At 47.9% G+C, this 17,038-nt stretch overlaps 1 long non-coding RNA gene across 1 annotated transcript in view; it reads right to left on the minus strand.

The window, feature by feature from the left end:
* Positions 1–1,294: 1,294 nt before the first annotated feature.
* LOC311596671 overlaps positions 1,295–17,038 on the minus strand; it is a 164,069-nt gene continuing 148,325 nt past the window's right edge. The window contains exons 6-7 of the long non-coding RNA XR_014778920.1: positions 3,776–3,943; positions 1,295–1,387 (exon numbers count right to left, since the gene is read on the minus strand). This is a non-coding gene — a long non-coding RNA (uncharacterized lncRNA). The remainder of the gene's footprint in view (positions 1,388–3,775; positions 3,944–17,038) is intronic.

The raw sequence follows: 17,038 nt of genomic DNA on the forward strand, positions 1-17,038 counted from the left end.
GACACAATGTGTGTCCTGTGAATGACAGAGTCCAGAGGAGGGGAACTGCCCAAGCCCTTTGGAGCCCAGAAGATCATGAATCCCAGACTTTTGGACACTGAGATTTTTACACAGCTGGGTTTTGGTTTGCTTTGATCTGATTGTAACTTTGCCCTGCGGCTCTTAGAAGTAGAAAATAGGAAACTTATTTTGGATTTTCCAGGAGCCCACAGTTGAAAGACTGGATATTTTAAAGAGACTGAGCTTTTAAAGTGTTTGAATTTTTAAAGAGTATGGGACATTTACAAGTTGGCCAATGTTGTGATAACTGAAAATTGCATGAGATCTTGGGAGTGGACAAGAAAGGAAAGGTTACAATTTAATAGCTATGTGTTTGTGGGTCAAGTTGACAAGGGGTCACTGCCCTTGAAGTTATGGGCCAAAAGTAGGGTGAGCAGGAGCCTCTCTTTTTCTGGAAGTCTTAGCGCAGTGATCACCAGATTCCATCAAGTGAGCTACTGGCCGAGCCTGCTCTGTGAAGAATGTCAATTAGGTTCAGTAGGCTAAGAGACAGTTACTCCTTAGAGATTTCTCAGTCTCTCTTTCCCTGGGCAACATCTTAGAAAGCCCGCTCTCTCTTGGTAAGCAGTCACTCACTCAATGAACAAGAATGACCAGTTCCATCTGGGCATGGTGGTACACGCCTGTAATGCCAATGCTTGAGACGTGGAAGCCAGAAGATCAGAAGTTAGAGATCACCCTTGGACACATAGTGAATTTGAGGCTAGCGTGGGAGGCCTAAAATGGTACCTAAAATAGTAAAAGTAGGGCCAGGGACGTGGCTCATTTGGTAGAGAGCTTACCTAGCATTCAGAATGCCCTAGGTTCCCCTAGCACCATAGGTACTGGGCACTGTCTATAGCCCAAGCACTCTAGAAGAAGAGGCATGAAGGTCAAGAGTTCAAGGACAGCTTCAACTACATACTGAGTTTGAGGACAAACCTGGACTACATGAGGCCCTGTCTTAAAACTAATTAACTCATTAATTAAACAAGAAAAAGAAGAAAAAGGTTCATTAAACAAATTAATGAATCTGATGACTTGCGACAGTGGCAAGTGATCTGGAGCGATGAAGCAGAGGGCACAATGAGCAACAACCAGTGGGGTGGGACATTTCGGACATCGTGGTGGCATAGGTCTATCTGAGAAAGGACCCTATGAACGCAAGTCATAGAAGCAGTCAGCATGTGAGGCCTGGGGGTGGAGTTCCAAAGACAAAGAAAAGGACCCTGTGCAGAGACCTACCCCAATCTTGGTCCAAGTCAGGTGGCTGCATTGCGGTCTGCCTCTATTTAGATGCAAAGATCACACTTGTCTCTTTTGCAGCCCGGCAGAGTTCCTCAAGATGCTAAGAACAAAACGAAGGAAGCAGCCTCAATGCCCAAACTGTCTATTTGGTCCTCTCCCCGTGCAGGCCCTGTGGGGGCTGGCTCATCTCCATATGGGACACGTGGAATCTGACATATTAAATAGTGCAGGGAAAAAAACAAGACAAAACCCACACATACAAACCCCCGCCCCCCACTTCTTCCAGTTCATTGCCTTGTTCGAGGCCCCACAGCAAGCAGCAAAACTTTCTTTTCAACAAAAGAAAGAAAGTAGGTCAGGGCTCCTCTGTCTAGTAGCTGGGGGCGCACTGGGCAGCCTCCAAAAGCAACTGCCCCACTTGGAGGTCTCCATTGAGTCATTGAGTGATGTCGGCACTGAGGGCCCCGGGAGCAGCAAGATTTCTGAACCTGCCCTCACCGGTGGTTTTCCTCGTAACTTTTTCAGACCACTCCTTCCTGTCCCGTGTTTTATTTATGTAAGCCATATGTTTACTTTCTATATGGTCTTTTCCCAAACAGAGCTCTGGGTTTCCAGGTCATTGTGTCCTATCAGGGCACACTCCACAGACGTGGGCTGCACTGGAAGATAAAGCAGGCCATCACTGCCATGACTGGACACGGGCTGCCACCCACAACAGGGTTTCTTATTCAGCCTCCCGGCATGAGAAGTCTGCAGGGTCTGTAGGATCCAATCTTCCTTCTGTGAAGGTCAATGCCATAGGCAGGGCAAGTCCTCCCAACCTCATCTCTCAGATGTCCCTTGCTGACATGAACAACCTAACAGGGGTCAAAACGATGCCCACAGACCCCGAGAAACTTCCTTCAGTTTCTGGTTTTTCTTCTGAGGGCAAGAGCAATTTCCTTCCATTTAATTCACTCTCAGGGTCTCTCAGAACAGCCTGCTGCTGCCATGGTAACGGGGATGGCGGTGCTACCCTCTGAGGTTAGGGCTCCACTATGGCCCACTGCCCACAGGGTTCTGGGCCCCAGCCTCAAGAGCTCTGCCTGATCCAGGCCAGTAGCCTGGACACCACCAAAAACACAAGAACTGACTGAAGCTTCAGGCAAGATTGATATCCCTCATGTTGGGGTACCCCAGTACTACAGGGCTGGCATCCTCAGGGGTGGCTGCTGTGTCGTGGCTGAGGGCACCGTTAGTAAAATGCCAGGCGTATGCATGGTCAGCAGGAAAACCTTTTCTGTGCTCTCTATCTCTTACTCATTTTCTAGTACGGATTATTTATCATACTGTATCCCCCTGCACTTAGACCAAGCACCTGGCACACACTAGGCCTTCCACGCTGGTTTGTTAAATTAACCAATAACTGAATTTCCTGAGCTCTTAGAACAAAGCACCCGGCACACGGTAGGCCTTCCACACTGGTTTGCTAAGTTAACCAGCAAGTGAATTTCCTGAGCTCTTAGTGTGTGTGTGTGCGCGCCAGACATACACATCTTTAATTTTATAATAGGGTTTCTGTAATGTCCAGGAAAACACTTAATTCCCTCTTACTACTGCAAGGCCTTATCGCAAACAGTTGACTTGAGTGATTCTCACACTAGCCCTGCAGCAGGACCCAAGAAGACATGGGCCCAGCTTAACCCCTGGGATCTAAGAATGACGACTTATTTAGAAAAGATGTCTTTGCAGATATAATTAAGTTAAGGGTCTCAACCTGGCATGATTTTAATCAATCATATCTTAAATCCAATGACAAGTGTTGTACAGATTAGAAGAGGGCTGTGTCACGATCAGGGCAGAGAACAAAGGGGAACTTCCGCAAGCTGATGGCCACCCGCAGCCACCAACCTGCATGAAGCAAGAGACTTCTCCCTGGAGCCTCCGGAAGGGATATGACTCCCAGCACCCTGAGTGTAAAGAGTTAAGTCTACTGATAGCTGCAACCAAGTGTGACAGCCAAGGAAACTTTAAAGCCTATCTGCTTTCCCCAAGGTAAAGGTAAAGTGACTGGCCTGAGAGCACAGAGGTAGACGGGAATTTGAACCCAGTACAAAGTCCTTGCTTTTAGCTATGACATTCATTCCTAGGATATATTTACTGAAAGCCTCAGAGGCTGGGCATGTGGCTGTAAGCAAAAGTTTAAGCTTTACCTGAACCTTATGAGGGAACTGATGTTCCAAGGAGAACTTGTCTAAGGTTTCACAGCTGATGGAGCTAGGATCCAAACTCAGATACCTGCTTTAAGAGACTGCCTTCAACTCACTAAAGCCAACTGGGAGCCAGGGCCCTTGTAAATCCCAACCGGAAGAAACAAGAACAGAAAACAAAAGACAAGAAAGGAGAAAGAGTAGCGGACATCAGCCATGGCTCCTGTCCTGTGCCTGTCAGGGGGCCCCATCTTGAGTGGTATAAGGAACAGTACATGAGAGGATGCCAATTGGCCTACCAGGAGGCAGAAGCTGAGTCCCTTGTCTACCCACGCTGCAGGATGGCGAACAGCAGACACTGACAGCACCCTTCCAGATGGAGAGCAGGCTCAGACATCTGACCTAACCCTGCCAGCAGCCGGGGCAGGTCTGCTCCTAAGTTTGTCCAAGAATAATCTGTATTCCACCTGGAAAACAAAATGACTTATTAAGTGAAAACAGACGTCACTTTCCAGCTCCAAGGGCTACGTTTTTGAGTGGTGTATCTGTATTTTCAATGAAGCAGAGATGTCGGGTCCTGGGACTTCCGACACCTAAAGACAAACATATTTGAGAGGATTGAAGGTGCCAGAATGAACCAGAAATGTGTGTTTTTAATTTATTTTGCTTCCTTGGAGAGGAAAAAAAAATGTATAGTTAGATGAAAACAGGAAGAAAAAAAGAGAGAGAGAGAAAAGGGTAGCTTAACCTGAACAAATGTATAATTTCCTTTTTTTTTTTTTTTAAATTGAATTTTAACTAGGTCAGTTGCAAAAGCAAAGGAAACTGAATGAGCACAGGTTAAAAAAGGGAAGAAGCAAAAAAGCAAACAGACAAAAAAAGTAGTGACTATGCTTTGAAAAAAGGGGGCGGGGGGGGGGGGGGGGAAGCAATGAGCAGGCAGTCTCCAGGAGCAGGCAGAGCGATCACCGAAAGACAAACAGTGGTTTTTTTCTGTGTGCATTTTCCAAATGACCCTCCACCTGGGTTCTGGCACCCCGCCCTGCGGCCTCTGCTCAAGGGACCGGCTCTGTGAGTCCACTGAAGGGGCAGGAGGCTATCGGTTTACAAGAGCGGAAGCAGAGGAAGGGGAAAGCAAGCAGACAAATTACTAAATGAGGAAGCCAATTACCCAGGGCACTATACCTCAAGCTGTCAGCAGGCCCCCTTTGGACAGAGCAGATCGGAGACTTGTAGACTCTGTTGCCATCTGGACTGTCCAACAAGACAACCAAGCAGATAGCCCCTGGCACAGCCACATCAGCTTGCTGGCATCCTGAGCCACATAGCAGCTTTCCACACAAGAAGCCAGCCATCAACAGCACCACCAGCTTCCAACAGCAGAGGAGCCCTCCAAAAATGGTCTGCCCGGGAGCCGCTTGGACTTCCGATTTGAACAGCTACAGGCAGATCTGGAGCCATCCCTGACTTCTCTGACTGCACGAAATGTCAAAGGCCAAGAACAGCAGATGTTTGGGCCAGTCACGGGGCTGAGGAGGGTGCAGGCTCCATAAAGGACTTTCTCTTCCCAGTCATGGACTAGTACCTGAAAGTCGTCACACTCAGAATCTTATATACATATATCATTTTTAATTTATCTTTAAAAAGTAAATTAATTAATTATGTCTGAGCTTTTCTATCTGCAGGAACCATAGGAAGTCAAAAGAGGGCATTGGATCCCCTAGAACTGGAATTTTGGGTGGTTGTGAGACACCACGTAGCTGCTGAGACTAAAACCTGGATCTTCAGCAAGAACAGTCAGTGCTCCTAACCACTGAGCCATCTCCCCAGCTGAAGCACTTTGTATCTTATAACCAGTTCTTTGCTTCCAGGAAGACTCTGACAGTCACTGATGCACAAGAAAGCCAATGCCACCTAGCCTAGCCACAATGGCCAACAGGACACAGCCGTTCAACAGTAGCTCGGCATAGCAGGATGGGATGAGGAAAGGAGAGGGCAGACAGGATGAAGGGCAGACAAAGATTCCTGCTTTGACAGAAGCACCAATTAGAACAAAGAGTCAGGAAGAAGGCACTAAACAGCCATAGGCTTACGTAATGCCCCATGCTGAATAAGCAGCCAAACCAACGGCAGCAGTAGAGACCCTGTGAAGCTCGGAGTTAGGACGCACCAGATTTTCCTATTCTCGGGGAGAAGTCACTCACCATGCTTGGCAAAGGGCCTTGAGAAAAGAAAACCGTCAGATTTGCAGTGACAACACTACCCCAGGATAAAAGATGGAGACTGGTCCATGGGTACCACAAAACCCTCCCATGATGGGAAGGGTCTGTCCTGCCTGCTTCTAGGCAGCATCCTGCCCAGTTCTAAAACTGACACTCCCGCCACTTTAGAAGGCTTATATAGAGACACACATCCTCTTTTTGCTAGGCAAAGTAGCTGCTGAGTCAAGGTCACAACTAACCTCACTTCTTAAGGTGACACCTGGGCCATCTGCATCCAGCCACCAAGGACAGGGAGTGTGCTAAGGGTGCCAGCTGCCCAACAGAAGGTTTTCAGGAGTGGGTCTTAAGAATCAACTTTCTAAAAGCTGCGTAGTAGGGCCTCTCACACCCTGCAAAGTTTGAATGCTACTTCTATTATGTGTCTTCTGTAGCCTCTTCCCCCTTTGCCTTCCCAGTTCTGTCCACTATGACCTTCAGAGGCCGCACTGTGTTCAACAGGGAAGGTGCCACTGGCACTGTATCTTGGTGCAGGGCTGCCTTGCTTCCTTCAAGTGGACTCTTGGGTCCTCATTGTGTGGTCAGACTGGCCTGACCTCAGGTGAGCCTCCTGCCTCAATCTCCCGAGTAGCTGCAACTAGGGGCATGTGCCACTGTGGCTCCTCATTTCATTCAAAGAGAATTCTTTACTTCGTGCTCCTAAAAAAGTTCACATAGCCGGGTGTGGTGGCGCACATCTTTAATCCCAGCACTCGGGAGGCAGAGGCAGGTGGATCTCTGTGAGTTTGAGGCCAGCCTGGTCTACAAAGCGAGTCCAGGACAGCCAAGGCTAGACAGAGAGACCCTGTCTTGAAGGGGGAAAAAAGAGAAAAAAAAAAAAAAAAAAAGAAAAGAAAAAAGAAGTTCACACTTCTCAGGAGGCAGAGACAGGTGGATGTCTGTGAGTTCGAGGCCAGCCTGGTCGACAAAGCAAGTTCTGAACAGGAAATAAACTAAACAAAAGAAGCTCACACCTGCTGAGGTATAGAGAGGTGGCTCAGTGGGTTGGAGCCCTTACTGCAGAAATATGAGTTCAAACCCCCAGCGTTTCTGTGGTAATGTTGGTATGGTCACGTGCATGTTAACCCAGCACTGTGGGGGAGGGGGAGGGGGGAGGGGAGACAAGAGCAGTGAAACTTGTGGCTGCCAGTCCACCTCTGAGTTCAGTGAGAGACAAGAGGCGGAGTAAGTAAGAAAGTGATCAACCAGGACACCTGACATCCTCTGGCCTCTGCGTGCACACGTGTGAATGTGCATGCTCGCCCACGACGTGCATGTGCACGGCCAACACATGCATGCAGACACACAGACATAGACGCGCACACGGGCGCACCCAGAGTTCACCCATGAGATCAGAACCTCAGGTCAGATCCCCAGTACATTAGTCTGGGCAAGCACTCCTGGGAACTTCCTGTGATGACATGTAGATCAACACTCACAAGCAAGACTCTCCTAGGCAATCTGGGGGAGGAACGGTATGAGCATGACACATTTATTAAATTCACCCATCACTCTTCCCTTCGTGTCACCCTGGGTGGGAATGTCCCCATACGCTCATATACTAGAATACTTGGTCTCTCGTCAGTGGAACTTTTGGAAGGTGTCACTGGGATAGGATTTGAGGTTCCAAAAGGCCATGCCCTCCCTAGTCTGTCTCCCTCCCTCCCTCCCTCTCTCCCACCCTCTCTTTCTCTGCCTCCTACCTATGGATAAAATGTGAGCTCTCAGCTGCCGTTTCAGCTCCATGCCTGCCTGATGCCGTGCTCCCCGCCGTCATGGTCCTGGACTCTAACCCTCTGGAACTGTGAGGTCCCCAGGAAGTTGCCTTGCTCCTGGTGTCTCTGCACAGCAGTAGAAAGGTACCTATGAGACGGGGTTACGTGACCACTGACCATCATCACTCAGCGTGAGTAGCCTGTCCGTTTGAATCTGTGCCAAGGGTGTGAGCGGCTTGCTGTGACCTCCCTGCTACCAAGACAGACCTGCCACGAGGGCTGATGGCTTCTTGTCTGTCGTACCTGGGCAGTAGGTCCTCTTGAGCCTGCCATGACTCACTCAGAAGGAGCAGGATGATGGGGGTACTGTTGTGAGACAGTTTGTTCATTGTTTGTTTGTTTGTTTGTTTGTTTTTACACTATACCAACACAGCGCATTGGTAGTTCTGGACTTACCATCCCCAATACCTCTCACTTCAAGCAAAACACAGACTCCAAGAGCCTTTGCGTTTCACATAGGACTCACAGGCCGAGGGGCAACCTCCTTCTCCCATTCCGAATGTGTCCCCATTGATCCCCACTTTCCCATGACACCCCAGGAAGCCGCTAGTCACTTTCCATCTGCTGTCCCTCGGCTCTTTATGACTTCTAGACACCCCTGCCCCTCACTGTTCCTTCCTAATAATCTGTTTCCCTTACATGGCCCTGCCCTGGACCTTCATCACTCTCCTCCCCACAGCTTTTCAACGATCAAAAGCTTTTCGCACAAGAATGACGCAAACTCCCCGCTCAAGCTTTGCACGTGTTTTTAGCTCTATGGCCAAATGTGAGAAGTTACTGGAATCAAACCACACTGATCCTAGAGCACTCTAAGGAGTCTAGTTTCTCCCCAGACAACGAGTCAGACACAACAGCACAACTACAATGCAGTTCCTGTTCTGTGGACCCAACTTAACTAAGAATGGAATAGCCCCGAGAAAATCCTGTCTGATGGTTATTTTTAAAAAAAAAAAAAAATCCAACTGTGTGTTAAGAAACAACTGACTTTCTAGAAGCAGAAGGCTATGTGCGGCATTAGTCATGTTGTGTGGCAAGCCAGCTGTGGGGAAGAATCCATTAGCCCCACGGAGAGATGCTGTCATGTTTTTCATCATTTGAATATGGGGTAAAGCTACCTGCCATACTGGCTCCCCACCGCCACCACTGCCACCACCGCCACCACCACACTGGTTTTTAACTGTGCACTACAGTCATCTACAACATGTGTCTGTCCTAATAATTCCTCCAGACCCTTCCTATATAGATTGGGGTTTCAGATCATGAAAAATAGCTGTCACTGGGTGTGGTTCGTGGTGCACGTCTATCCAGCACTCCGGAGGCCAAGGCACTAGAAATCAACATGAGCCTGAGGACAGCCTGGACTACAGAATGAGACAGTGTCTCAGAAAAAAACAGCTTCCCTCTCTGGCTGGGAAAATGGCTCAGTTGGTAAAACCCTTGCTGGGTAAGCATAAGGGACTGAGTTCGATTCCAAGCACCCACAGATCTAAACAAGATGGCACATGCCTGTAATCCCAGGACTCTAAAGGCTGAGGCAGCAGGACGATGAAGACTTCAGGGTCAGCCTCGGCTGACATACAGGCTCTCTTTATGTTTTTATTTCAAGATAAAAGCTCGCTACATTGCTCAGGCTGGCCTTGAACTCACAATCTTTCTGGCTCAGTCTCACAAAATACCTGGAATTACAGGCCTGAGCCACACAGTCCTCTTTCGCCTCTACTTTGACCCTGTCCTTTAAGTAGAAGGGAAAGAGCCAGTGAGACGAGCTGGTTCCAGAAGGTAACGGATCCGCGTGGTAGAGAGAGAGCATCAACTCCTCAAAGCTGTTCTCCGACCTCCACATATCAGCCGTGATGCATGTGCCCACTACACACACAAAATGAACAAATATAAATATATAAACAAATGTGTTCCTTAAGGAAAAGAAACAGAAATAACGAGGGGAGAGAAGGAACAAACAACAAAAGCCACTCAAATTTTCAAAACCACTAGGATAGCCATCACAGTTTTCTGGACTTCCAAATACTTTGACCAAGGAGGAAGCTGAAAAAGGAAAGAGAAAGAGGAAAGCACTCAGCCTGGACGTGGCTCTCTATGGACCACAGCAAGTTGGCTTGAAACCTTCTTCTGACAGCTAACGCAGGCTCTGGGAGCCACCAGTCCTAGGGCTGGCCAGGGTGGGCTGGGCGGGAGAAATGGCTTTGCCAGGGGACATTTTCTTGATTTATAGAACATAATTTCTTAGAATAGCCCCAGCAGCTGATACCAACAAGAAGAAAATCCTCCAAAGACTGAAATCCTTGTTAGCCACTAGGCTAAATCGGCGACTGCAAAGCTCTTAAGTCCTGTGACTATTTTTAACTGCCTTAGTTGGTCATCTCTGTCACTTGTCATGAGCAGCAGGCTTTCTCACTTCAGGGAAAGACTAATAATGAACGGGTAGATTCTGCAGTGGGTTCTAGTGAAACAGAAGACCCAGCGAGCTCCCATACAAACACAAGTGGTGGGTCAGGGTTCTGCCTGTAAGAATGGGGCCAGGTTTTAAGTCAACATCTTTAACTCTGGAGACTGGCCACAGAGCCTGGCCACTTAATCAGCCAAGGTGATCTGAAGGAAGACAAACAACAACATCAACAACAAAAAGCACAAGAAGATGTGAAAATCTGACCTCCATAGAAAACTAAGGCAAGCCAAACCTAATGATGCAGAGGTGTACATAAAGGTCAAATAAAAACGGGAACAGGTGCTATGGTGTAGGTAAAGTCCAAGTGTGTGACGTGGGCACACATGCTCTGGAAGCTTGGTGCCCACCATAGAACTCTCAAAGCTAGAGCTGTTAAGAGGCGGATTGTGCTGAGGCTAGTACCAAGCGCCTACAATCTCAGCATTAGGGAAGTAGAGGCAAGAGGAATGGGTCATCCTTTGGCTACATCGTGTGTTTGAGACCAGATGAGACTATGTGAAACCATGCCTCAAAAAGCCATCATACATACATACATACATACATACATACATACATACATACAATGTACTGCCTTCATTCGGAAGGGATAGACAGATGCTTCTCCTTGTCATGTCACAGTAAGCTACTTTAAGGGAGAAGATTGTTATAAAGAGGCAACTTCACACGGCCCTGTCTGCACATGGCTGTTTTCCCAAATTGATTTCCATGATGTTTTGATACATCCAGGGGAGCCTCACCAGGATACCAGCTCCATGTTCTTGAACTACCACAACAATAAGCTAAATAAATTTCTCTTAAAAAAAAAAAATCAGCTAGCCAACCACAGGTGTTTTGTTAAAGCCACAGAAGCAAAGGTACTGAAAGGCTCCCCTGAAAGTCAAGGATTTGTTACTGGAAACGTAGTTGTCTAAGAGAAGTCCATCAAAGACTACCGAAGATGGGAAACTGGTACTAGCACGTGCTTTTGGTGCCATGTTTAAGAATCCATAAACAGGGCTGGAGAGATGGCTCAGAGGTTAAGAACACTGACTGCTCTTCCAAAGGTCCTGAGTTCAGTTCCCAGCAACCACATGGTGGCTCATAACCATCTAAAATGAGATCTGATGCCCTCCTCTGGCCTGTTGGCTCATATGCAGGCAAAATATTGTGTGAATAATAAATAAATTTTTTTTAAAAAGCATCTGTAAACAGAGGCCAGGCAGTGGTGGTGCACACCTTTAATCCCATCACTTGGGAAGCAGAAGCAGGCAGATCTGTGCAAGTTTGAGGCCATCCTGGTCAACAGAGTAAGTTCTAGGACCACAGAAAGACCCTGTCTCAGAGAAAAAAAAAAAGAAGGAAGGAAGGAAAAGAGGCTCTGTTAGTGGTATGGCTTACAGACATGATCATAGGAGAACTGTCACCCACAGTAGAGTGATTAAATCTATTTCTACTCATCTTTTATAAGACTTGTAAGACTCCGCCATGGCCAATGGCCTCTTAGCCTTCAGCAACAAGTCCACCTCATCAGGGCACCAAGGTTGGTTTATACCCATTTACTACCCACAGGGATCATATGTATCACAGAATGCTGTGGAGAAGGCGAGGATGGCTGAGATGGGATGGGCAACTTGGGCAGCAAGTTATCTACTGCTCCCTCACTGGGCAGCACAGAGGCTGCGACAGTTTGGAGGGCTATATGGGAGACAGCATGCTTTGGGTTGACCAGAGATCAGCGAAGGCACTTTCTAAATCTGAAAACAGACCCAGCGTCTTCGTTCCGTGGAATGAGAGTGAGCTGGAACTCACTGATGACAGCTCCTGCTGGAATGGTAAATCAAACCCAAGTCATGCAAAAGGGTCGAGTGCCTGCAGAAACACTTCCCAGAACGCCCAGAGCGGTCACAGACAAGCAGACTCGGGTCTTACTCCCTCTGTGCTACTCCAACAAAACACTGCAGACGGGTTCATTCATAAATAGCAGAATTTGTTTCTCATCATTCTGGGGGCAGGAAGTCCACGATAAAGGTGCCAGCAGGTTTGGTGTCCGGCAAGAGCTGCTCTCTGTTTCCAAGGTGATGTCCTGGTTGCCAAAAGGAAGAACAGGCTACATCCTCATTGGGCAGAGGGATGGAGGCGGTAAACCCATTCGTTTAAGCCCTCTCATCTCTTAAAGGCCTTCAAACACTGAGGAGTCAATTTCAATATCTGAATTCAAGGGAACATGTTCAGGCCACAGGCCACAAACACACCCATGCACTCACTGTCCCCTACCAAACACGGACACACATAAGCACACACCAGCCCCAGCTATGCCACATACGTCAGTCAGAGATCAGCTTCAGGGTAGCTTGAGGCTTTAGAAGGAAGCCAACAAGAATGGAAACGGGGACGAGGATACGGCCTGCTAATGTAGACAGTCTTCTGTGGCCTGCTCACAGTAAACCGTGCTCCCATGAAAAAAGACGCATGCTCCCCCACATCTGCGACATCAGCGAACACTACCAAGGGGGAAGTCATTTTCCTCCAAAGACATGAGCCTTGAAGTAGCTTTTCCTTTTCTTATAAGTTACTTATTTCGCTCCTTCCTTATGCAATTGCCAAAGTACAAAACTATTGTATTAGGGAGGGCCAAGCATCTCAGGATACCAGCCTAGTTCCAGATGGGTAATTAATGAAATTAAATTCACATGCTTCCCAAGGAGGCACATACAGGGGTATTCTTCACTGCACTAGGAACAGCCTAAAAGTCCATCCTACAGAACTGGTTCAGCAAATGGTGGGCCAGTAAAGCCCAAAACGCACCGCGCAGCAGCCCGAGAGAATAAGGTACATTTGGACAGAAAAACACAGAGAGGTCTCCAGGTTGCTTTGCTGAGTGACAAAAACAAAGTGGCAGAATAAAACCATGCCATTTACATATCATCATTCCTCACCGATAAGCAAAACGGTTGTTCTATGTGTCTAAATGTTCTTGTACATCAAATCTTGTCAGGTGACACATCAGACCAAAAAAAAAAAAAAAAAAAAAAAAAAAAAAAAGCTAAGATCTGAGTTAGAAGAGAGGCCCTGGGATTCAGGCTAGTCATGATCCAATAAGCCTCAGTACCAAAGTTCTAATCCCCAATACCTATGATTTGGGGGTGGGGGTGGGGGGAAGGCTGGGCATGGCTGCACATGCCTCAGAATAGAAATAGGCAAATCCTGGGATCTTGCCAAATCAGTGAGCCTCCCAACCCCTGGGAGATCCTGTCTTAAGGTAATAGAATAGACAGCACAAGAGAAAGAAACCTGCTATCTCCTGCTATCTTCCTCTGACCTCTGTGAGCACATGCCTGGGCATGTGTACCCACACACTCCCATGCATGCAAAAGACACAGGTACGCACGCACAAACAAGCATGTGCAAATATAGCTTATCAAATTAGAATAATTTTAAGGTGTCAAGATGTTCGAGGAAATAGGGCTGGTGGTTTGTCCTTGCGATGGGTTGCACCTCCCCAGCATACATGAAGGGAACGAAAAGAGAACGAGTCAGCCTCGTCAGCAAAAGTTCTCTATTTATCATTCATTCATTCATTCATTCATTCATTCAACAACTGTTCCCCAAAGGCCTACTAAGTGCTACCTCTGTTCGACAAGCTCTGGGCTGAACTACCTGGTAGTGTCTTCTTTGTTCTCCATGCGTCCCCACAGCCCACCTCTTAACCCCAGAGTTTCTTCTACAAGAGTCCTCTAAACTCAGAGACCCCACACTTGTGGAGCCCCAGCCCTCTCAGGGTGTCGTCCAGACACTGGTCTTCTTCAACTACCACAGCCTTGAGTCTCTGGACCACTTCCCAACGCCGCCCTTATGTCCCTCCCTGGTTTGATGAGAGCACCTCGGGGACACGAGGGGTAGAAACAGGGAAGAGCATTCATTCCCCCACGACCATCCCCAGGGTCCCACTCTAGAAAATTACACAGTAAAATGGAAATTGTCATATGAAAACCACCCCCATGCCTCTCAGGCACAGAAATGGGATTAGGACACTGAGGTCACAGCTGCCAACTGCCCTGACACAACCCCACACAGCCCCACCCTTGAGTTGTGCTCTGGCTACAGTCTCCACCTTACGTTGCTCTCCTGGCCCAGGCTCAGATTCACACTGATTTTTCAAAAAGGTCTTATGGACCTTGGACTAAATGCTCAGTTTCTTCTTTTCTTTCTTTCTTCTCTTATTTGTTTCTATTTTCCTTTTTTAGGCAAGGCCTCATGTTGCCGAAACTGGCCTTGAAATCACCATGTAGCTAAGGGTGACCTTGAACTTTTATCCTCCCAAGTGCTAGGTTCACAGGCAGGACCCACTGGTGCTATTTTATGCTTATGTGGTCCTGGGGATTGAAGGCAGGGACTCGCAGACACTAGCTAAGTACTACACCAACCAATCTGCACCCCCACTTCCTGGAAGCCCAGTTTCTATTAGCTTCTTTCTCCAGCTGTCTCCCAAACTAAAAAACATTGAAAAGCAAAAAGCCCAAACTGCCCAGGGGTGGTGTGGCAAGCTGTTATCTCCTCCGAGGGAGGGGGAAGAGTAGCAAGGAAAGGGTTAAATATTAACACACTTCCCTGGAAGGGCCTTTCTAGCTTGTTAATAAAGCTCAAGCCAGACCTTGGCATGGATCAAACATTAGCTCATGACAGGTGTAGGCTTCATGCCGGCTGCCGCTGCATTTCTAGAAGAAAAAAAAAAAAAGTCGGAGGCGTGGGGACCACTCCATGGCACAGCAGGCTGGAATGGATTGCTTTGCAGAGAGTTCTTCCGGCTGAAATAATTCCCTGTAACAACTTCCTTGACGTGCTGTCAGATGGCCTGTTTCCAAGGTGATAGCCAATGCCTGGGGACATAATAGACATCACCTGTTGTCTTCCGGAGACCAAGGTCCCCAGATTGGCCCTGCGGCATTCTTCTTTCACTCATCAAGTCAGCAGTCTCTATGAAACTGGGCGCTACCCCCCCTCCCCCGATGCCTGGCTCCCCAGCAGGCTCTACCTGTAGTCTCACCAGAGTACCGTTCACTTTGCCTGCAGTATTGGATCGCAAACTCAAATGTCTCTGGGAGCTAGCCAGACAAAATAAATGACTGAAGGGTTCTAAGTGACAACTGGAGTGCACCTGCTTGCCCAGGGAGAGGCCACTCATGCCTGTGAGTCATGGTTTCAACTCCAGGATGTTCTAGAACAGGGTTTCTTTGCAGATCTCTTCTGATTGAAATAATCCCATGAACAACGTCCAGTGACTAGGGGACAAGCAGGGGATACAAGCACACAGAGAGAAGGAGGCCACATGATGACGACAGAGGCGGCAACTGGCGTTTGATTGCCTACAAGTCAAGGAACACCCACCAAGGAATGCCGGCAACTGTCGGAAGCTGGGTGGAGCAAAAATCTTCCATGAATGACAATAAAACGAAGCATGCTTAGGAGCGAGCATTCTTTGGCAAGATCTTTCTTTGGTCTAGTCAAAAGCAGCTGGAATCTATGTTGGACCTTTTCAAATCATTGTACCCAGAGGGATATTTTGATAACACAAATCCAATAATGATGTCACTCATTGCCTTAAACTCCCTTACGGAGGCCCTACTACTCCTTTAATAAAAACATCATCAACACAGTACACCAGGCCCTACAGATTCTGCCTCCCGGTACTTAGCCTAACTCTTACTGGATTACTAGTCCTCAAATATTTGCACTTCTTTCTCCAAAACACATACGAGTGTCCATGTTCACACTCTAGCACACACCCACACACGCACACAAACCTACACACATTTCCTCATAAAGACTCATCCTGACTCCCCATGCGAAGTCAGTCAATCCCCTTTGAGGTACTTTCATGGTACCGTGCACCCCCTACCAAAAATGTGTGATCATTTGATTCCCCTGGCCCACCCCCCGAGACCCCACCCCCCTAGCCCCCACCCCCCAGCCTATAGGGGCCTTCCCTTCGTGTTCTGCGTGGTGTCTATCATACGATCAGACCCTGGAAGGCAGCAGTATGGTAGCATCCCTCCTTGCAGGCCTGCAATATTCTCAACTGCCTCTGCTCTAAGTCATTGGTCTGTATTTTTCCCAAGATGCCATTTCACTTCTGGCACTGTTCTCTGATGCCCAACTCTGTTAAGTCCTCTGACTGTTGGCCACAAGGTAGGCAGGAACCACAGAGCTCATCTTTGCATTATTCAAGAGAAAGTTTGGGGCCTTTTCGTTCTTGATAAGCCTTAAAGACAGACTAAGGTTCCCTTTTTTTTTTTTTTAACATGACAAAGAGATTTATTCATTGTAGGGACAGGGCATGGCATGTCAGACAAAGGGCCTGGAACCATGGTTGAGTCTAGTTTGAGCCAGACATGAGTCAGGAGGAGGCAGCTTTGGACAAGAGGACAAGAGGACTCTGCAATGAAAGTCCCTCAGTTTCATAAGCCTTTGCTACAGACGCCAGGTTCCCATCACATGGATTCCCACCTCCAGCTAAAACACCTTGCTCAGACGAGTCTAACTCAAAATCCCATCCGTAGTTCTCAGACAGGCACAATTCCCCAGCACACCCTCCCAAGATATTTGGAGACAGTTTTAACTATTTGCTCTTAAGACTTGGTGGCAGGTGTTGACTCTTGCTTTTAATAACCAGACCACGGATGCTGAAGAATGTCCCACAATGCACTGATGACACAGACGCTCCTTCCTCCAGCAATCAGTTATCCAACTCAGAGAAGCGGTGCCGCTAGGAAGCAGTGTACCACTGCCACTCATCACGCTGAAGGCCCGCGCCCTCCCACACACAGACACCACGACACGGGTTTTGGTCAATTCTGTCTCCAGGGCATTCCAGTTTGCTCTTCTTTCCAAAGAAGAGCCTTTAACCATAGTTAGCGTGCTTTTAAACTTACGAGACCACAAAGCAGTTTGCTCTGATTCCAACAATCTCCCCTGTGTAAGGCCCTAAAGTTCTGTCCTGACCATTGTCCTTATGAAGGAGCTGCATGGCCCCCAAGGAACTCCCAGTGACCCCAAGAACGCAGGAAACGTGCAGGTAATCGCTTCAGC

Source organism: Acomys minous, assembly GCF_964271855.1.
Source record: "Acomys minous genome assembly, chromosome: 4".
Lineage (NCBI taxonomy): Eukaryota > Metazoa > Chordata > Mammalia > Rodentia > Muridae > Acomys > Acomys minous.